The sequence below is a fragment of the Rhinoraja longicauda genome, chromosome 35 (assembly GCF_053455715.1).
Source record: "Rhinoraja longicauda isolate Sanriku21f chromosome 35, sRhiLon1.1, whole genome shotgun sequence".
Classification (NCBI taxonomy): domain Eukaryota; kingdom Metazoa; phylum Chordata; class Chondrichthyes; order Rajiformes; family Arhynchobatidae; genus Rhinoraja; species Rhinoraja longicauda.
The window spans coordinates 18,476,068-18,498,857 of record NC_135987.1 but is presented as its reverse complement, the minus strand read 5'-3'; positions in this window follow the sequence as shown (position 1 = coordinate 18,498,857).

Here is a 22,790-nt window from a genome sequence, read left to right as displayed (position 1 = left end):
CAGGGCACTGGGTGGAGAACTCCAAAGATTCCCAGTAATCTGGTTGAAGAAATATCTCCTCATTTCCACGCTGAATGACCAACTGTAGGTTGAGACTGTTGGGCCTTGGATCTTGACACCTCAGCTGTTGGAAACACCATCCATGCATCTGCTCTGTCAAGCTCTGTCCTGCCCATGTGCTGGGTTCCTGCCCGTGTGCGTTCTTGATATAGACGTCTGAAATGGCTTATCTAACCATTCCGTTCCAGGGACTATCGGAGATGAGCAACTAATTCGACCCTGACCATAACACTCATGTCCTCTCGACAACTACATTTCTAACTTGAACGTTTATTACTAAATACATCCATCTTTCTTGGGTTTTTGTGCAGAATAAAGTGGTGATGATATAACCCAGACAACCCAGGTTTGTGATTTAAGTACTTTATTCCTGTCATGGGCCAATGAATGAGACCTGGAATTAAAACTGCTTTAAGCAATAACCTTACAGCCTGGAATGGCTCCAACAGTTTTAGATTTCTGAGGGCTGTGGGATTTACTTGTGATTTACAGTTGTCTGTGGTGTGACTGAAGCCACCATTCAAGCTGTCTTAGTCATGCATCTCTCCATTTTTTTTCATTCACAATCTGTGAGCAGAGGCTTATTAAAGGGGAAAACGCTTGTTATCTGAAATGGAAGGTGACGCTCTCCACCCCACTGCTACTGGCACTGTCTTAACATAGAGGACAGCAGCCATGCAATTTAATATTGGTTTATTATTGTCACATGTACCAAGATGTAGTGAAAAACTTTGCTCGCATAATGTCTCCAAATCCATTAACTGTGAATGCAATGAAGCTGTGGACAAGTACAACAGGTGTTACAAAGAGAACAAATCCCAGAGTACAGGATATACACGGTTATAGTGTTACAGTTATAGAGAAAGTGCAAATATAAAAGGCCCAGGTGTGCAATGAGGTAGATTGGAAGATCTGGGCAACACCCTTTGCCTATGGCACTTCTTCAGAAGAGTCTTGACCTGAAACGTCATCTATTCCTTTTCTCCAGAGATGGTGCCTGACCCGCTGAGTTACTAAAGGACATGCTCTATGATGGCTACAGCATGTGGTAGGGGATGTACTGCGATAGTCTCCATCAAACTGCACCCAAAATACCCCACAAATAGATTGAAACCGTGACCCCTTTACTTCTGTCTTTGGTGTCCAAAGGACAGAATACTTTTGGCTTGAAACGCCGGAAGCCGTTTCCTTCCCGAATACTTTGAGACTTAAGCTGCTGAGGTTTACCACTCTGAATTAATAAGTTACATCTAGCGTGAAGGGTGAACTGCTTTTCAACCTTTCGTTTCATTCAGTGTGATGTAAGCCAACGTAAAATGTAAGAGAAATCATAGGGTCCACTTTCTGATCAATGATAACTCTTGACCTCCACGCGGATAATAGAATTTAATCATCTTCAATGACTTTTGACAATAGCACCATGATATATCATTGTAACTTAATCAAAATATAATCTTGTTTTCTAATCTTATGTTAACCTTATTCCGGATGTGGGTAGCTGGCATTTATCAAAACACTGAATATTGTTCCAGCACAGAGCATGACTTTTATGCTAACGGGGTAGTGCCAACTATCCTATTATGTCCCCATGTCACTGTGTCCAAATCCAGCGTAGGTACCTGAGGGGCAACCTTTTCACTCAGACGGTGGTGGGCAGATGAAACAAGCTGCCAGAGGAGGTAATTGAGGCAAATACTATAACAGGGTTTAAAAGACACTTGGACAAGTACAAGTTGTGAATTTGTGGAATTCTCTGCCACAGAGGGCAGTGGAGGCCCAATAGACAACAGACAATAGGTGCAGGAGGAGGCCATTTGGCCCTTCGAGCCTGCACCACCATTCAATGTGATCATGGCTGATCATTCTCAATCAGTACCCCGTTCCTGCCTTCTCCCCGTACCCCCTGACTCCGCTATCCTTAAGAGCTCGATCTAGCTCTCTCTTGAATGCATTCAGAGACTTGGCCTCCACTGCCTTCTGAGACAGTGAATTCCACAAATCACTGGATAAATTTGAGAGAGAGTTAGATAGAGGTCTGGGGGCTAGTTGAATCAAGGGATATGGGGAGAAGTTGGGTACAGGTTACTGATTGTGGATGATCAGCCATGATCACAATGAATGGCGGTGCTGGCTCAAAGGGCCAAATGGCCTCCTCCTGCACCTAATTTCTATGTTTCTATGTTTACACAGATGGGAATGGTTCAAAGGGATTTGGGCCAAATGCAAACCAATGGGACTAGCTTAGATGGGGCATTTTTGTTAGCATGAGCAAGTTGAGCTGAAGGGCCTGTTTCCCTGCTGTATGACTATGAATCTAAAGACCAAAGTCAAATTCACAGGTGATGACAATAAAAAACATGTCCTGGTAATCCTAACAGCTTCATATTGTTCCATTAAAGAAACAGTGCCCTGAAGGAAGAACGCATTGAATGTAATGGATGCTGATGAAAACTCGTGTCCGCTTCTTCTCTCACTTGCACACACTTACACACTCGTTTAATCTCTCCCTCGTGTACCCACACACACACACATTGATAGGAACTTAATTAAATCTAACAAAGGTAGCAGAGTCATTGATCCTCAGTTTAACAGGCAGTTCATAATTACTTCTCCCACTGCTCCATTCATATTGTATTCCCATTTATTTCTGAGGCTGTAAATTAGCAAACTGTTAGCTGAAATAAAGTGATTAGTAATCCATCGACCATTAGCCAGATGAAAAGGTTTTAGGTTTATTCTTGTCATGTGTGATACTCTACATTGATACAATCAAGTCAAACGCAAGTATACCTGCTATAGGTAGAGCAAAGGGAAAGATACAGAGTGCAGAATATAGTTCTCAGCACTGCAACATATCAGTTCCAGATTCAAGATCCAATGGCCGTAATGGGGTAGAGGTGAATCAGACAGTACCCTAGCTTATGGAAGGAAAACCACCTCCCTGGAACGCAGGAGGATGAGAGGTGATCCTCTTAAGGTGTATAAAATCATGAGAGGAATAGATCGGGTAGATGCACAGATTCTCCTGCCCAGAGTAGGTCAATCAAGACCCTGGGACATAAGTTTAAGGTGAGGGGGCCAATATTTAATAGGAATCTGAGGGGTAACTTTTTCACACAAAGAGTGGAGGGTGTATGGAACAAGTTGCCAGAGGAGGTAGTTGAGGCAGGGACTATCCCACCATTTATGACACAGTTACACAGGTGCATGGGTAGGACAGGTTTGGAGGGATATGGACCAAACACGGGCAGGTAGGACCAGTGTAGTTGGGACATGTTGGCCAGTGTGGGAATGTTTGGCCAAAGGGCCTGTTTCCACGCTGTATCACTCTGACTCGATGACTCTTGCAGGAATGTGAGGAGAATGAAATTGGCTTGGGGTAGAATTACTGTAAACGTGTTGTTTGATGGTCAGATTCAGTTGATATTTCTTGCTGAATGAACCTCTGAAAGATTCAAGAATCAATATTTAGTTTAACAATTTTGGCAGATAAAATCAATGTTTTTAGGCACTTATTCCCATATTTATCCTCTTGAATTTTCAGAATATTAGGTGTCAGTACATTGTTAATTGCCTGTAAAAATATTTTTAAAACATGCACAATTCAATAATGCACATTTTACCTGTTGACAATCTTGTCACCTACATGAGGGGGGACAATTGGAAATTACAAAATGATAGTTTTCTCAATTTTGAAAGGTTAATTATGAATTTATTGATTGTCTGATGATGAGTGAAGGGATTAATTTTTCATCATTCCCTGAGGTCACTCATTGATCTGATAAAAATTGCCTCGTCCGGCCTTGGAAGATGTATCAAGAGGTAATTCAAGCAAATTTCAGATCGAGCTTTCTTTAGTTTAGAGATACAGCTCGTAAACAGGCCCACCGAGTCCGCACTGACCAGTGATCCCTGCACATTAACACTACCCTACACACACGAGGGACAGTTTACATTGATACCCCACCAACTAACCTACAAACTTGTACATCTTTGGATTGTGGGAGGAAACCGAAGATCTCAGAGAAAACCCACGCAGGTCACGGGGAGAACGTTCAAACTCCGTACAGACAGCACCCATAGTCAGAATCGAACCCGGGGCTCTGGCGCTGTAAGCGATGTAAGGCAGCAACTCTACTGCTGCACCACCGTGCCGCCCTGTTAGAGAGAGGCAGCAGCCCTTTTGAGCAGATTACCCAGTGGTCTAAATTATAATCTGTAGTATTTTGTGCATTTATTAATACACTAAAGCTCTGATGTTACAAAGTAGATAGAAGCAACATTTGTTGTGGATTGTACATTAAATCCCATGATTGAAATGGTAGTCTGATGGGTTAATTTATTTGATTTACTGTTAATTAAGATGTTAAAACAGGCAAGGTCAAAATTGAATGAAAAGCTGTAGATGTGGAAATCTGTAACGTTGCAAATATCCAGCAGATGAGGCAGCGTCTGTGGAGAGAGAATTATATCTAATGATGCAGGTCAATGACTTCCCGTTAGAGCTGGACAAGTAGGAAAGGGTGTCGGGGATTATGGGGCGAAGGCAGGAGAATGGGGTTGAGAGAGAAAGATAGATCAGCCATGATTGAATGGCGGAGTGGACTCGATGCAAATAAAAGTTTAACAAAGAAATAGTGCTGCCCTTGATCCTCATCTCCTTACTGGCTGTGTTGAACATGGTCATTCCCAGCATACTCCAACTGTATCTTTACATTCTTTGGGCAAAAGTTGTGTACTGTACCTGTCAAATATTTGCCTGGCACAGAAGGCAGTGGTGGCTAATTCACTGGATGTTTTCAAGAGAGTGTTGGATTTAGCTTTACGGACTAACGGAATCGAGGGATATGGGGAAAAAGAAGGAACGGGGGGGGGTACTGATTCTGAATGATCGTCATGATCATGTTGAATAGTGGTGCTGGCTCGAAGGGCCGAATGGCCTACTCCTGAACCTGTTTTCTATGTTTCTTGTTAAAAAAGCAGTAGTATTAGACATTCTCTTTTTGTCGTAACCTAGTTCTATTTTGATCGTCTGTTCTAACCCGATCTGCATTATACATAATCATCTCCATCGTCTCAAGGAAACCTGACTATATCATGGTTGTGATATCTTCTTGCAGTTCTGCATATAATTGTTTCATACTTATTTAATGAAATGCAAACCATTTGTGTCATCTTGGTTTGACAATACACTGTTGTTCTCTTAATCCATCCTTTCAGGTCTTTCAAATGTTTTTTATGAAAGATTCATATATTTAATTGTAGCACGCTGGTTGACTATTTGTATGGAGCGAGGATAGTGTCTTTTGTACATTTATATGTTGGAACTCAACACAGTCAACAACTGTCTGCATCTAAAGACATGCCACGTAAATTGCTTCTCCAAGATAATGAAGTCTGATATGAACTAGATTATTTGGTTACTATTTTCTGCAGGGAGTCTCTTTAATGATACAAGAATTTGAATTGAAATGAAAACATGAACAAGACTCTTGGAGGGGAAAATTGGAGGACAAATTTACCTGGCTCCCTGGAGAATAGAGAACATGCATGAAATGTTAATGAGGTCATTATTGTGTATCAAAGCTTTGGATACAGTTTGACCATCTGAACTGACCTGGCTTTTGCTTGCATTTCCGTGGCCATTCAAAGTCATTGATAGTGCAGCTGATAGTACAACGAGATCTGGGTGTCCTAGTGCATCAGTCACTGAAAGGAAGCATGCAGGTACAGCAGGCAGTGAAGAAAGCCAATGGAATGTTGGCCTTCATAACAAGAGGAGTTGAGTATAGGAGCAAAGAGGTCCTTCTGCAGTTGTACAGGGCCCTAGTGAGACCGCACCTGGAGTACTGTGTGCAGTTTTGGTCTCCAAATTTGAGGAAGGATATTCTTGCTATTGAGGGCGTGCAGCGTAGGTTTACTAGGTTAATTCCCGGAATGGCAGGACTGTCATATGTTGAAAGACTGGAGCGACTAGGTTTGTATACACTGGAATTTAGAAGGATGAGAGGGGATCTTATTGAAACGTATAAGATTATTAAGGGGTTGGACACGTTAGAGGCAGGAAACATGTTCCCAATGTCGGGGGAGTCCAGAACCAGGGGCCACAGTTTAAGAATAAGGGGTAGGCCATTTAGAACAGAAATGAGGAAAAACTTTTTTAGTCAGAGAGTTGTGAATCTGTGGAATTCTCTGCCTCAGAGGGCAGTGGAGACCAATTCTCTGAATACATTCAAGAGAGAGCTAGATAGAGCTCTTAAGGATAGCAGAGTCAGGGGGTATGGGGAGAAAGCAGGAACGGGGTACTGATTGAGAATGATCAGCCATGATCACATTGAATGGCGGTGCTGGCTCGAAGGGCCGAATGGCCTACTCCTGCACCTATTGTCTATTGTCTATTGTCTATTGATATGCTGTGTTACTGTTGAAGTGGTTTTAAAGCCTGCTCCTGAACATTCAGGTATCTTCTTGCAATCACATTCATTTGGATCATGCAATGATTTCTCTTTGAAGGAACATGTGCTTCAATTATCAGCAGACGTCTTTTCGCTATCTGACAAAAGGATAAATATTTAATGGTGAGGATTGATTTTCTGGGCTAATCTGTTTGCAAGGAATTCACAAATTTCTTCATCCTAAGATTTCTCCTCCTAAGAATTATGCACAGTTCATTTTAGAATGCAGAAACATAGGACTGCAGATGCTGGTTAATATACAAAGTGCTGGAGTGCCTCAGCAGGTCGGGCAGCATCTGTGGAGAACATGGACAGGTGATGTTTTGGGTTTGGACCCTACTTCCAGCACCATCCTTCACAAGAGGGACAATTTACAATTAACCTACAAACCTGCACGTCTTTGGAATTTGGGAGGAAAAACATTTTATTATTTGAAAAACAAACTAGGGCTTTAGAGTCATAGAATCATAGAGTCCTACAGCACAGAAAGAGGCCCTTCGGCCCATCGTGTCCGCGCCGCCCATTACCAAACACAGTCTAATTTTAATCCCATTTTCCCGCATTTGGACCGTAGCCCTGAATGTTGTAGCATTTCAAGTGCCCATCCAAATGCCTCTTAAACGTTGTGAGTGTTCCCGCCTCCACCACCACCGCAGGCAGTGAGTTCCAGACTCCAACCACCCTCTGGGTGAAAAAGTTCTTTCTCACATCCCCCCGAAACCTCCCTCCCCTTTCCTTGTATCTATGTCCCCTCGTTGTTGAACCTTCCACCAGTGGAAGAAGTTCCCCGCCATCTACCTTATCTATGCCCCTCATGATCTTGTACACCTCGATCATGTCCCCTCTCAGCCTTCTCTGCTCCAGGGAAAACAACCCCAGTCTGCTCAGTCTCTCCTCATAGCCGAGGCCCTTCATCCCTGGCAGCATCCTGGTGAATCTCCTCTGCACCCTCTCCAAAGCTATCACATCCTTTCTATAATGTGGTGACCACTTTACTAAAACAAAACGTGGCCGCCATTTTCTGATGACACTTATTGAACTCTGAGATAGTGTTGTTAAACATTGAAATCCAGTAGTTACCGAACAATGCCTATCGTATCCCCTTCCTCATTTGGTTTCATCTGCCCTCCCTCTCCCTTAAATGGTTCCAATGTAGAGAAGCTCTTGGCCAGCGCCACGGAGGCGGTGGAAAGGAGAGAAGGCCGGGCTGAGGAAGGGCCACTGTGAGGAGAGGAAGGTCCGGGGATAGAGGGGCAGCCGAGAGAAAAGAGGGGCCCGAAGTGGGGGAGTCGCGGGGAATAATGGGGAGGACCCGGAGGGGTGGAGACACCAACAAGCAAAAGGGACCCGGCAGGGAGGGGGAAGCACTGAGAGTTAAGAGGGGCCCGGTGTGGGGGGGCCGCCAAGAACAAAGGGGGTCTCTGTGTGGAGTGCTGCCGAGAACAAGGGGGGAACCCGGTGTGGGAGAGGGGGGTGTGCTGAGAAGGAAGAGGGACCAGCATGACTCTAATGCATACTCTGTAACTATGTCACGACCCTATATGTGGTGACCCTGTGCACTGTGTGTATTATATGTCAAATAAAGAATGGCACTGTACCCAGGTACTCGTGACAATAGTATTATTGAATTGTCACCTTCTGCACTGATCAGATTCCAGCACCTGTAACCTTTATTGGTGTCTCCAACCTGTATTCCCTCCTTCCCTCCCTTCCTTCCTTCCTTCCTTCCTTCCTCCCTCCCTCCCTCCCCAGGAGCAGAATTCGACCCCCCCCCTCCACAGAGCCTTGCCGTTGGCTGCACCGAGCTTCAGTGCGTCCCTCAGCACGTACTCCTGCAGTCTGCAGCGGGCCAGTCAGCAACATTCCACGATGGACATCTCTCTCTGTTGGGAGGTCAACAAAGTTCAGGCAGACCGAAGAGCGTCTTTCACTGAGTTGACCACAGGTGCTGCTCAAACTGTTGAGTTCTTCCAGCAGTTTGTTTTTTGCTCCAGATTCCAGCATCCCTCACGTCTCCACTTTGCACTGGTGATTCATGGCTCCTGTGGAGAATATGTTGCTTCCTACAGCCTCATCTCAAGATATCAGCAATTAGGAATTATTTTTGCGGTAAAATGCCCTTAAAATCTTACATTGTGGTGCAAAATGTAATAACACGATACAATTTGATAGAACTTTATTTCTCCCAGGAGGGAAATTGATCTGCCAACAGTCGTAAAAACACAAAATAGATGAAACATGAAATGAAAGTGACGAGTGGAAAGGGTTGGGTATGTGAAGCGAGAGAGCTGCTGCCTCACAGTGCCAGAGACCTGGTTCGATCCTGATCTCTGGTGCTGTTTACATGGAGTTTGCACATCTTTCCTGGGACCGTTTGGGTTTCCTCCCAATTCCCAAAGACATGTGGATTTATTGGTAAATTGCCCAAAGTGTGTAGTGGGATAACTAGCGTGAACGGGCGATCAATGGTCAGTGTGGACTCGGTGGGCCAAAGGGCCTGTTTCCATGCTAAACTAAAATAAAAAGTGTAACAAATGACACACTATAGACATTACTTTAAGATATTGCTACTGCTCTGTGATCTTAGAAAAACAGTGTTTCATATTAATAATTCCCTCTGACAAATATTTCAAAATATAATGGATATTGAAATAAATTGTATTTCCCTGAGAATAAATTTAATATTTCAGCTTTGATCTCAATCTTGTATCTATGTTTTAAACATAGATATGACCTATGTTTTATTCTGTAACCAAAAGGTTGCCCATATCCATCTATGTACTAAAACTCTCGTTTGTTATCTTGTTTGTGACTGAACTTCAGCCAAAACGGTGCACGATAGCGTAACAATTGTAGGCCCACCTTACTCACCATTGTCACTTTAGTGATAATGCAAGTAGTTTTATTGAAATCGGTGTTATATTTTTAAAGTTATTCACATTTTTAAGTTTAAAAGGGGGGGAAGGGGGGAGTGTGGAAGAAGGGGGGGGGGGGTTGAGGAGAGAGGGAAGGGGGGGAGAACAGGGTGTTGCACCAATGCAGGAGAGGTTTGGGCCCAACGGGTCCACTTGGTCTAGTATCTATTAAAAATTGTGCTACATTTATCACCAATTTTTTTCCATCAATACACCAAAGTTGGGGAGAAAAATAACTAAAGTCGTCAGTCAAGTGTTAATGAATAAGAAGTACCAAAGAACAAGAGGTGTCCTTCATCAAGCACCAATGCTAAAATAGCTCGTTAATGTTCTTGTCCAGTGTTAACTTACTCACACCACAAAGTTGTATTTTCCGCTTGGCTGCAATAAATTGTTAAAGTTCCCCATCAAATAATGCCAATAAGTTATAAGCTGTCGGCTTATTCTCCTTGCATGCGGATTTCCCACTCTCTGGGATATTGAGCTGAAAACTTCACACTGTTGATATTGAGCTTGAGGTGTGAGTGTGTGAGATCGAGCCATCTTCAGAGTTGCCATCTTCAGTCTCTCTAAAATTGCAATGGTCACAGGCAGCCTTGAAGACACGATAAAGGCAGTCAATATTCAAATATGAGGTTTGGAAATGAGAAGTAAGGAAAAAGCATCAAAAAATGTTGGTATAATTTTCACCAGCCAGAACTTCGTAAACAAATAAACTACCCAGTGTTTTGGTGTTTTGGGTAGTTTATTTGTTTACGAAGTTCTGGCTGGTGAGAATGTAGTAATATCATTACAGATATTCTTCTCGCAGGGAATGGTTGTATTTTCAGAATTGTTGTTATATTCTGATCTTTTGCAGAAACCTTATTTTTCTTATTAGAATTACGGGCTGTCCTACAGGTTTATAGAAAGAAATAATGCTATTAGAAGGTTAAAACTCAGGCTTTCTCCATTGTTCAAGATATAAGCTGCTATAGGAAAAGCAGCATTATGCTGGAAAGAGTGTAAAGAAGATCTACGAGAATGTTGCCAGGACTCTAGGACCTGAACTGTTGGGCAGACCTAGGAGCATTGAAGACAAAGATGTGATCGTACGGAGGTGTATCACATCGTGAGAGACACAGACAGGGTAAATGCACACAGTGAAGAGGAAATTAAACAAATAGAGGGTACAGGTTTAGAGTAAAGGGGGAAAGTTTAAAAAGGAGCTAAGGAGTAACCACTTCATTTGGAGGGTGGTGTGTTTGGAATGAGCTGACAGAGCAAATTGTGGTTTCCAAAAATGTGTAGGAAGGGACTGTAGATGGTGGTTTAAACCAAAGATAGACAAAAAATGCTGGAGTAACTCAGTGGGACAGGGAGCATTTCTGGAGAGAAGGAATGGGTGAGGTTTTGGGTCGAGACCCTTCTTCAAACATTTTAAAGGATGTTTGGACAGGTACATGGATAGGAAAGGTTTAGAGGGATTATGGTCAAACGTGGGCAATTCAGACAAGGTCACGGTGGCGCAGCGGTAGAGTTGCAGCCTTACAGCGAATACAGTGTCAGAGACCCGGGTTCGATCCCGACTGCTGGTGCCGTCTGTACGGAGTTTGTACGTTCTCCCCGTGACCTGCGTGGGTTTTCTCCGAGATCTTCTGTTTCCTCCCACACTCAAGACGTACGGGTATGTAAGTTAATTGGCTGGGTAAATGTAAAAATTGCCCCTAGTGTGTGTAGGGTAGTGTTAATGTGTGGGGATCGCTGGTCGGCGCGGACTCAGTGGGCCGAAAGGGTCTGTTTCCGCGCTGTATCTCTAAACTAAACTTAGTTGGGGTATTTCAGTCAATGTGGACAAGTTGGACCGAAGGGTCTGTTTCCATGCTGTGTGACTGTGAAATAATCCTTTGTGAAATAATCTCTTGTCTCTGATGATGACCATAAGACAGGTTTAGAATGGTGAATTCTGGTAAGTAGAGCCTCAATAGGAAGGAAACATCTGCGGGAAATGTTTCTGATTAGACTTTAATGTTTCTGATTAGACTTTAATGTATCCTATACAGAACCATGACCCACCAATCAGCCATGATCATATTGAATGGAGGTGCAGGCTCGAAGGGCCGAATGGCCTACTCCTGCACCTATTTTCTATGTTTCTATGTTTCTAAAATCATTTGCAGTTTCAAAAATTAAAACTGGTCCTTTGTGTCCTATAACATACAACATTGCAAGGATTTATTTTTAGGTTGAAATCAAAATCTTTCCTCTTATCAGTTGTTGTTGTTGTGGATACTTATCTGGAATGACTTTAATTAGTGATTTTTAAAAATGAAGTTGGCATTTTTCCAATTCATCACCAATTCAGCCCCTGAAACTCGACTCGCTTTTGTGAATATTTAAAAGTGTATTTCTCTAAAGCAATAACACTGTTGCATTTATTTGAAATTGTCTTGTTTAGTGGATGCAAATAGAAAGTTTCTTCGTTTTATACTATTTTTGAGCTAGATCTTTACAACCCAGTGGCATGAATATTGATTTCTCTAACTTCAAGTAACTCCTCTCTCCGCCCCTCGCCCAATTTAATCATCTTGCGAATTTCACCATTTGTATTCCTTCGTTATCACCTTGTCCCCAGCCAACAATGGAGCATTGTGGGCTTTACCTTTCCTGAGTTTTTGGATGCTGGCTCTGGTTTGTTCTGTACCTTCCCATACCTCTGGTTACCCCCTGCCTCACTCTCGGTCTGATCCAGGGTGGCGCGGTGGAGTTGCTGCCTTTCAGCGCCACAGAGCCCGGTTTCGATCCTGAAGACGAGTGCTTGTCTGTACGGAGTTTGTACGTTCTCCCCGTGACCTGCATGGGTTTTCTCCGAGAACTTCGGTTTCCTCCCACACTCCAAAGAAGTGCAGGTTTGTAGGTTAATTGGCTTTGGTATAAATGGAAATTGTCCCTGGTGTGTGTAAGATAGTGCTGAATTGCTGGTAGGCAAGGACTCAGTGTGAGAAGGGCCTGTTTCCGCGCTGTATCTCTAAACTAAATATACTAAACAAAAGGGTCTTGAGCCAAAACATCACCCATTCCTTCTCTCCCGAGATGCTGCCTGACCCGCTGGGTTACTCCAGCATTTTGTTTCTATCTTCAAAGATTCACCCCACGTATTTGTAACATTATTATAACCTCCTTTAAATAGTGGCTATTTAATAATGGAATATAAAGACAACAATCATCACAAATTTATTGTCACTATTCTTTTCATTCCATTCCAATTAGGTGGCAAAAAGGGATGAGCCATAAATGGCATCCTTGCCAACGACATTAGTATCCTGCCGGTGAACTGAACGATTGCTTCTGAAACAATAACAGAAAATGTTGGGAACAATCGACAGGTCAGGCAGCATCTGTGGAGAGAGAAATAGGTTAACGTTTCAGATCAAAGACCTGCTGATTGTTTATGGAATTTTCTGTTTTTAGAATCGTAGTATCTGAGTCTGGAGTGCTTCTCATTGTTATTTGCCGTCATGACATTTTAACATGAGTGTCGCCACCTGTTAAATTGATGCTTATCAATCTGCTTTTGCAAATACGCCGTTGGCAATCATTCTTTCAAATTGCAGTCAGTGGATTTGGATTACAATAGCAGCAGCAGCAGCACTAACCGGGCAATGCGAGCACTTCACAATCTCCATGAAATAGTTGCTTTGCGAAACTGGTTTATCGGGTAGGAAGAGAATTGGCACCAGTACAGCAGCTGAACCATTGTTGCGCCACTCAACAGCAATCTGAAGCCAAGCACAAGGCGCTGGGGTAAACTCAGCAGGTCGGGCAGCATCTGTGGAGGAAACGCAGAGATGACGTTTCGGGTCGAGACCTTTTTTCAGAGTCTGGGGTTCAGAGATGTAGATTGATGGATCAACAATGGTAAAGGGTACAAACAGGATATTGTGCTTGCTCGTCAATTCAGTGCCAAGGAATCGGACACACCCGCAGGAGAGGCAGGTATTTCAAAAGAAATACCTCTGATCTCATCTGAGTAAATTGACATTATTTTGGGTTTAGTTTATTGTCACGTACCAAGGTACAGCGACAAGCTTTTGTTGCATGCGAACTAGTCCGTGAGACAAATACGAAATCCAGATCTCCAGTACACATAATGAAGAAATTAGGGTCTGAAGAAGGGTCTCGACCCGAAACGTCACCCATTCCTTCTCTCCCGAGATGCTGCCTGACCTGCTGAGTTACTCCAGCATTTTGTGAATAAATGAAGAAATTCTTCCATTTTGAATGAGCCATTATATTGTATTCTGCTCATAACATTGCATTCTCTGTTCTGCAACCGGAAGACGTTGAAAGCTCCTCTTCCAATTCGTGTTGGGGAGGTTTCTTCTAGTTAGCATGAGAAGCACATAAATAATCTTCCGAAGCTCAGATTGAAGAAGGATCTGTAGATTTACCTGTAGATTTACAGGTAGACAATGGATTCAGAAGGGTGGTGCGAATGTTCAGAGGTCCATAAATTACAGGAGCAGAATTAGACCATTTGGCCCATCAAGTCTACTCCGCCATCCAATCATGGCTGATCTATCCTTCCCTCGACCCCATTCTCCTGCCTTCTCCCCATAACCCCTGACACCTGCACTAATCAAGAATTTATCTCTGCCTTAAACATATCTATTGACGGCCTCCACAGCCTTCTGTGGCATTGCACGGGAAGATCGTAAATCCTCCTCTGGGAAGAATATGCAGAGCCACCACACTCCGGCAACAGGTCTTAATACGTGCTATATTCATGCAAAGTTTTCTTTATTTATATCTTGATTGTTTTGCAGATAGGTAATGAATGAATGAATAGGTAATATGCATGAATATGCATATTATATGCATGAATATGCATGAATATGTCATTTCAGTGTCAAGAAACTAATTTAGCCTGTGTACATTTTAAATGATACTTGATATACACAGAGCACAAAATGAATAAATGTTATTCTTTGGTTGGACGCAAGGTTCTTCTGAAGATTATGTATGTGCTTCTCATGCTAATGGGTCAGGCAGCATCTCTGGAGGGAATGGAGAGAAGACTTTTTGGGTCAAGAGCCTTTTTCAGAGTCTGAAGTTTAGAGGTGTTGATTTAGACAATAGACAATAGGTGCAGGAGTAGGCAATAGACAATAGACAATAGACAATAGGTGCAGGAGTAGGGCCATTCGGCCCTTCGAGCCATCACCACCATTCAATGTGATCATAGCTGATCATTCTCAATCAGTACCCCGTTCCTGCCTTCTCCCCATACCCCCTGACTCCACTATCCTTAAGAGCTCTATCTAGCTCTCTCTTGAATGCATTCAGAGAATTGGCCTCCACTGCCTTCTGAGGCAGAGAATTCCACAGATTTACAACTCTCTGACTGAAAAAGTTTTTCCTCATCTCCGTTCTAAATGGCCTACCCCTTATTCTTAAACTGTGTCGACCAACAATGATATATAGGATATAAAGGACAGAACAACACTAAAGTGGAAGAGGAGCTTTCAGTGACTTCCGGTTGCAAAACACGGATTGCAATGTTGCGTGCAGAAAACAGTATTATGGCTCATTTGAAATTAAAGAATTTCTTCATTACATGTACTGGAGATCTGGGTTTCTTTTTCATTCCAGGGAGGTATCACTGGATGAAATGATAGATATTTGTTTCAAAGAATGAATGGAATGTGTCATTCCTATTGGGAATTAGCATTTGAATCAAAGGAATTTCTTCATTGATTCAAATTCTGCTTTCTAGTTTGAAGGTTATTCCTTGTCTACGCCAGAACTGTAATCTGAACCAGACCGTGCATTGAAGGTGGTATTGCATCAATAACATTCACAGCCTTGTATTCTCTAGAACTAAATGCCAATCATTTTAGTTCAAGGGCTGGCATTTGGGGTTGTGTTTCTCTTGTGTTCCTGCTTCTGTCCAATCGTAGACACAAGAAATGGCAGAAGCTTGAATCTTGAGCGCAAAACTCAGAGCTGGAGTAATTCAGTGAGTCAGACGGCATCTCTGATTATTTCTTGTCACCTTCGACTCAGCCAACAGTGAACCATTCTAGTTTAGTTTAGAGATGCATCACACAAATGGGCCCTTCGGCCCTACAGATCTGCACTGACCAGCGATCGATCCCCTACACACACCAGGGACAATTTTTTACATTTACACCAAGCTAATTAACCTACAAACCTGCACGTCTTTGGAATGTGGGAGGAAACCGAAGACCTCGGAGAAAACCCATGTAGGTCACAGGGAGAACGTACAAACTCCGTACAGACAGCACCCATAGTGAGGATTGTACCCGGGTCTCTGGCGCCGTGAGGCAATAGTTCTCCTGCTAAGACACAGTGCCGTCTACATTCCCTTATCTGCTTGAATCCGTTGTTTTCACACCTGTGAACAACTGTGACCAACAACTGGACTGTGACCAACAACTGGACTGTGACCAACAACTGTGTAGGGCAAGTCATGAATAAAGATTCACCTGCAGATTCCTCGATGGTGTTACGCCTCATTTGCCTCAGCTGAAATCTCCATGTTATATTGCGGTTCATATATCTTTATTTTGAAAGCCACTTCCTCAATTCTCATGTGTCACTCATCTTTCCCTTCGATCGTGTGCACGTACGGACAAAAACTGCAGTGATAATGTCATCTATCTGCCTTGCACTCTGAGGTGTTTCTGCCTGAGTCACCGAGCTCTTCCTGTTCATCAACTTTCCTCACTGTCTGACTATCCTATTGCTGGGAAACCTTTTATTACGTGGCAAGGAGGAGTAAGATAAAAGTCTCCAGTTCCGCCGTTCCTGTTTGCCTGCCCTGCCCTGTAATTCATCAAGACCATGGCAGATCTTCCACCTTATCGCCACATTCCTCTCTGCAAGGCTCTCTTGAGGTTCTACAGGTGTGCAGGAACGAGCACATTGACTGGTTGCATCACGGCCTGGAACGCAAACTCGAACGCCCAGGTACGAAGTCGATGTTGCCAGCACTAGATGGTGTGAGCTACAGGGCGAGGCGGAGTAGGCTGGGACTCTATTCCTTGGATGAGCTATGATCTTAGAGAGGTGTATAAAATCATGAGAGGAATAGACCAACTAAATGTACAGTAAGTGTAATTAAAAAAATTGCAGATGCTGGTACAAATCGAAGGTATTTATTTCACAAAATGCTGGAGTAACTCAGCAGGTCAGGCAGCATCTCAGGAGAGAAGGAATGGGTGACGTTTCGGGTCGAGACCCTTCTTCAGTCTGAAGAAGGGTCTCGACCCGAAACGTCACCCATTCCTTCTCTCCTGAGATGCTGCCTGACCTGCTGAGTTACTCCAGCATTTTGTGAGCTAAATGTACAGAGTCTCTTGCCCCAAGTCGATGAATCGAGGACCAAAGGACATAGGTTAAAGGTGAAGGGGAAAAGATTCAATAAGAATCTGAGGGGTAACATTTTGGTGGGTGGAAGGAACATGCTGTCAGAGAAGGTAGTTGAGGCAGGGACTATCCCTACATTTATGAAACTGGTAGACGGGTATTTGGATAGGACAGGTTTGGAGGGATATGGGCCAAATGCAGGCAGGTGGGACTAGTGTAGCTGGGACAGGTGTGGGCAAGGTGGGCCGAAGGGCCTGCTTCCATGCTGTATCACTCTATGAATTAAGATTGCAGAAAGTGGTGAACACTGCCCTGTCCATCACGGGTACTGACCTCCCCACCATCGAAGGGATCTACAGGAGTCACTGCCTCAAAAAGGCAGCCAGCATCATCAGAGACCCACACCACCCTGGCCACGCTTTCATTTCACTCCTGCCATCAGGAAGAAGGTACAGGAGCCTGAAAACTGTAACGTCAAGGTTCAGGAACAGCTTCTTCCCAACAGCCATCAGGATATTAAACACCACAACCTCCAAATAAGCACAGAACCACATAGACTTGGCGGCATAGTTTTGTTTGTATATATATTAAACATTTTTTTGTTATTTATTATGGTGTTTACAGAGTATGATGTTTACATATCCGTTGTGCTGCTGGAAGTATGAATATAATTGTTCTGTTTCTGGATGGATGACAATTTAAAAAAAACCCTGCTTGATTGCCCTGATATCTTGAAATCAATTGATCTCTGAAATGAACTTGATGATTAAGTTTCCATGATCCTCTTTGAGAGCAGAAGTTTCTCATTGTTTTAGTCCTCAATGGCATACCTTCTTTTTTTTCCCCCTAGGTTAGCGATACAGCGCGGAAACAGGCTCTTCGGCCCACCGAGTCCGTGCTGACCAGCGATCCCTGCACACTGACACTATCCTACACACATTAGGGACTTTTCAATTTTTTACCAAGCCAATTATTCTTCAAACCTGTACATCTTTGGAGTGTGGGAGGAAACTGGAGCACCCAGAGAAAACCCACATAGATGACTGGGAGAACATACCACCTCTGTACAGATCGCAGCCGTAGTTGGGATTGAACCCCCGGTCTCTGGCGCTGTAAACAGCAACTCTACCGCTGTGCCACCCTTGCCTCTTATTGTCAGGCTCATATTAATGGTACTACCCCATCTCCATTTCCTTCTTGATTGCGCTTCCTAAATTGCATTGGAGATTCCAAATCAACTACATTTCTGCATTTTCTTTATTCTTTGTTTTTGACTTTTAGATTTTCCCGATGCTAACTGACCTGAGAATTTTCACTTCCCTGCCAAAGTAAACCAGAAATTGGAACTAATCACTGGGGGGGAGTGAGGTTGCAAGTTCAGCCGATTTTAACTGCGCTCTTAAGATATGCTCAGCTTGGCCTGGATTTAAAAATTAACCTGATTATCTTATTATCTGATTGTAACTGCAAATGAAGAGAACACTTGGTCTTATTGAACTCTGGCTGTTCTCTGAGTGCCTTGCAGCCGACAAGTATGTTTTGTTGTTTAGTTTGGTTGAGAGATGTAGCATGGAAACAGGCCCTTCAGCCCACCAGGTCTGTACAGGCCAATGATCATCCATACACTAGTTCAATCCTAGCAGCAATTTACACGTTAATTAACCTACAAGCCTGTTCATCTTGTTTGGCCTCCTGTACGCCTGCCTGTATGCGTAGACTGAGCAATCCTTTTGCTGAACACCTTCACTCAGCCCGCTGGGCCTACGCACTCTCTAAACACTTTAATTCCCCCTCCCATTCCCACACTGACCTTTCTGTCCTGGGCCTCCTCCACTGTCAGAATGAGGTCCAGTGAAAATTGGAGGAACAGCATCTCATATTTCGCTTGGGAAGCTTACACCCCAGCGGTATGAACATTGAATTCTCTAACATCGAGTGACCCTTGCTTTCCCTCTCTCTCCATCCCTTCCACATGCTAGTTCTACTAGTTTCACTGTCCTCCTGATTAAGTTTACTGTTTGTGCGCATCGTTGTCATCTTTCCCTCATCCAACAATGAACCATTGTACATGTCCTGTATTGTCTGCTTTGATCTGTTCTTTTCACACCTTGCATGTTCTTTGCACCCTTCCACATCTCGTTTCCCACTCCCCTGACGCTCTGCCTAAAGAATGGTGTCGACCTGAAACGTCACCCATTCCTTCTCTCCAGAGATGCTACCTGTCCCACTGAGTGACTCCAGCATTTGGTGTCTATCTTCGGTGTAAACCAGCATCTGCAGTTCCTTCCTGCACAACCTCTCCAGTATGTTCTCTCTGAGTGCTGCCGTGATAAGTCTCCCTGATTAGTAGCACAACTCTTCCACCTCTTTTGCCTCCCTCTTTATCACGTCTGAAACATCGAAACCCCAGAACATTGAGTTGCCAATCAAGTCCCTCTTTCAACCATCCTTCTGCAATGTCCACAACAGCAGAGACCCAAACACTGATCCAGGCACGAAGTTCATCTGGTTTCTCCATAATACTCTGCATTGATAGGACAGTCCTCTAATCCCAGGGATTAACCTAGTTAATCGACGTTGGATTGCCTCCAATACTACTGTATTCTTAGTTAGGTCAGGGGAGTAAAGGTGTGCATAGTTTTCCAGGTGTGGCCTCACCAACACGCTACAACATAACAAACCTCCCTATTCTAAAACTCTAATCCTCTTGCAATAAATGCCAACATGCACTTTGTCACCTTAGTTATTTGTTAGACCTGCCTATTATATTTTTTTGTGATTGTCGATGCAAGGAACTGGTCATAAATGATAGGAGCAGAAGTAGACCATTCGGCCCATCAAGTCTACTCCGCCATTCAATCATGGCTGGTCCATCTCTTCCTCCTAATCCCATTCTCCTGTCTTCTCCCCATAACCCTGACCTGCAGATGCAGGTTCACAAAAAAAAAAAGACACAAAGTGCTGGAGTAACTCATTAGGTCAGGCAGCATCTCTGAAGAACATGGATAGGTGATGATTTGACCTGAAACGTCACTTATCAATGTTCTCCAGAGATGCTCGCTGAGTTACTCCAGCACTTTGTGTCTTTTTTTACAATCTTTCTGAACTTCATTGATTAGCAGTCTTGCTGCATCTGGATAATAATTTCCCTTTTGATTTCCTTTGCCGAAGTGCACAACCTCACATTTTACAACCTCACATTAAACTCCGTTTGTCAGGTTTTGTCCATTCTCTCAAATTATCTACACCCGGTGAAGTTGCTGCCTTACAACGCCTGAGACCCCAGTTCGATCCTGACTACAGGTGCTGTTCGTGCAGAGTTTGAACGTTCTCCCTGAGACCACATGGGTTTTCTCCGGGAGCTCTTGGTTTCCTCTTGTTTTCCAAAGACGTGCTGGCTTGTAGGTTAATTGGCTGCTGTAAATTTCACTTAGTGGGTAGGATGCGAAAGTGGAATAACATAGATCTAGTGTAGCCAAGTCAAGTCAAGTCAAGTCAATTTTATTTGTATAGCACATTTAAAAACAACCCAAGTTGACCAAAGTGCTGTACATCAGTTCAGGTACTAAGAACGAACATACAATGGCACATAAACATAACAGCACATACATAAACAATTCACAGCGCCCATTCAGAGGGCCTCAAACGCTAGTGCAGGGGTGATCAATGGTCAGCGTGGACTCGGTGGGCCGAAGGGCCTGTTTCCACGCGGTATCTCTAAAACTAAAACCTTTTGCAGAACCAACATGTTCTCATGACAATGTGCCCATCCACCTTTTTTGTATCATCGACAAACTTGGATACCCTGAATTTTGTTTCTTATTCCAGGTTATTAATGTAAATAGTAAACGATTTATTTCCAAGACATGATCCTGGGGGGTTACTCCACAGTGACAGGCCTAATATATTCTAACTCTTTCTACGTGACAGTCTATCTTCAATCCATGCTCACCCAATTCTTTCCCTATATAGGGCTCCTAATTACACCAATTATCACTTCCAGTGTTACTTTTGACTGAAGAAATATGTGTTGGCACGTCAGTTTGAATGCGCAAGTACTCTGGTACATCGTTGAACCATTATAGTGTTTACAGTGTACTATGTTTACATATTCTGTTGTGCTGCAGCAAGTAAGAATTTCATTGTTCTATCTGGGACATATGAAAATAAAACACTCTTGACTCTATGATGGATGAGTTTGCTCTTACGTTCCCTCTCAAAGTATTTCTGTTTAGTTTAGTTTGGTTGAGAGATAGAGGCATGGAAACAGGTCCTTCGGCCCACCGAATCTGCACCGACCAGCGATCCCCGTCACAGGAAGAACGTACAAACTCCGTACAGACAGCACCAGTCAAGTCAATTTTATTTGTAAAGCACATTTAAAAACAACCCACGTTGACCAAAGTGCTGTACATCAGTTCAGGTACTAAGAACGAACGTACAATGGCACATAAACCTAACAGCACATACATAAACAGTTCACAGCGCCCCCTCCCTCAAACGCTAGGCAGTAGAAATAGGTTTTGAGCCTGGACTTAAAGGAGTCGATGGAGGGGGCAGTTCTGATGGGGAGAGGGATACTGTTCCATAGTCTAGGAGCTGCAACCGCAAAAGCGCGGTCACCCCTGAGCTTAAGCCTAGACCGCGGGATAGTGAGTAGCCCCAAGTCGGCCGACCTGAGGGACCTGGAGATAGTGTAGTGGGTTAGAAGATTTTTGATATGGGGGGGCAAGCCCGTTTAGGGCTTTGTATGTGATTAGGAGGAGCTTGAAGTTGATTCTGTAATGTACTGAGAGCCAGTGGAGAGAGGCCAGAATCGGGGTGATGTGGTCCCTTTTATGGGTACCCGTCAGGAGTCTCACTGCGGCGTTTTGGACCAATTGCAGGTGGGACAGGGATGATTGGCTGATCCCAGTGTATAGGGAGTTGCAGTAGTCTAGGCGGGGGGAAATGAATCCTGTAGTCGGGATCGAACCCGGGTCTCTGGCGATGTACGTGTTGTAAGGCGGCAACTCTACCGCTGCGCCACCGTGCCACACTCCTTCTCCTTCTGAATATTCTCATTGAAAAGATCTTTTTTGTCGTTCTCTTGCCTTTGGGTTGGTGTCCACATGTTCCCCTTTAGCTCTCAATCACTATGAGATCGTTTCCCATGTTACCAGAGCTCTAATCTGTCCCTGTTACAGATGGGAAGCTTGAGGCAAGTACAAAGTTCCATAGCTTTGAGCTCTGCAGGAGAGAAAGAATCAAAGTCAGTGCCTTAAATGGCTTTGCAAGAATGGGCAAGAGCATTTACATATTTCAGTTTTAAGGACAAGAATTTACTGCCTAAAGAGATGATGAAGGAGAAGCAGAATCAAATGTAACTTTCAAGAGGAAATTGTCTAAAGACTTGAAGGAAAATGTACAAGTTTGTTGAGAAAGTGCAAGAGAAAATAATAGGAGATTTTCCTTTCCAAGGGGTGTTACAGGGATGGTGTTCTAATGAACCCAATGACCACAAGTACTTGGGTGGCACGGTGGTGCAGCGGTAGAGTTGCTGCCATACAGCACCAGAGACTCGGGTTCGATCCTGACTGAGGCTATTGTCTGCATGGAGTTTATATGTTCTAACTGTGACCGCGTGAGTTTTCTCTGGGTGCTCTGGTTTCCTCTCACATTCCAAAGATGTTCAGGTTTGTAGGTTAATTGGCTTCTGTACATTGTCTCAAGTGTGTAGGATAGAACTAGTGTACTCGCATATATACCACATGCACATACCATAAGCACACGCACATGCCTGAAACATTTTTGCTTTAAAAGGTTAGACATCAGTGATTTAAATGTGTAGGAAGCAACTGCAGATGCTGGTTTACATCGAACATAGACACAAAATACTCGAGTAACTCAGCGGGTCAGGCAGCATCTCTGAAGAGAAGGAATGGGCGACGTTTCGTGTCGAGACACTTCTTCACACTGATGTTTTAGTGTCTGAAGAAGTGTCTCATCC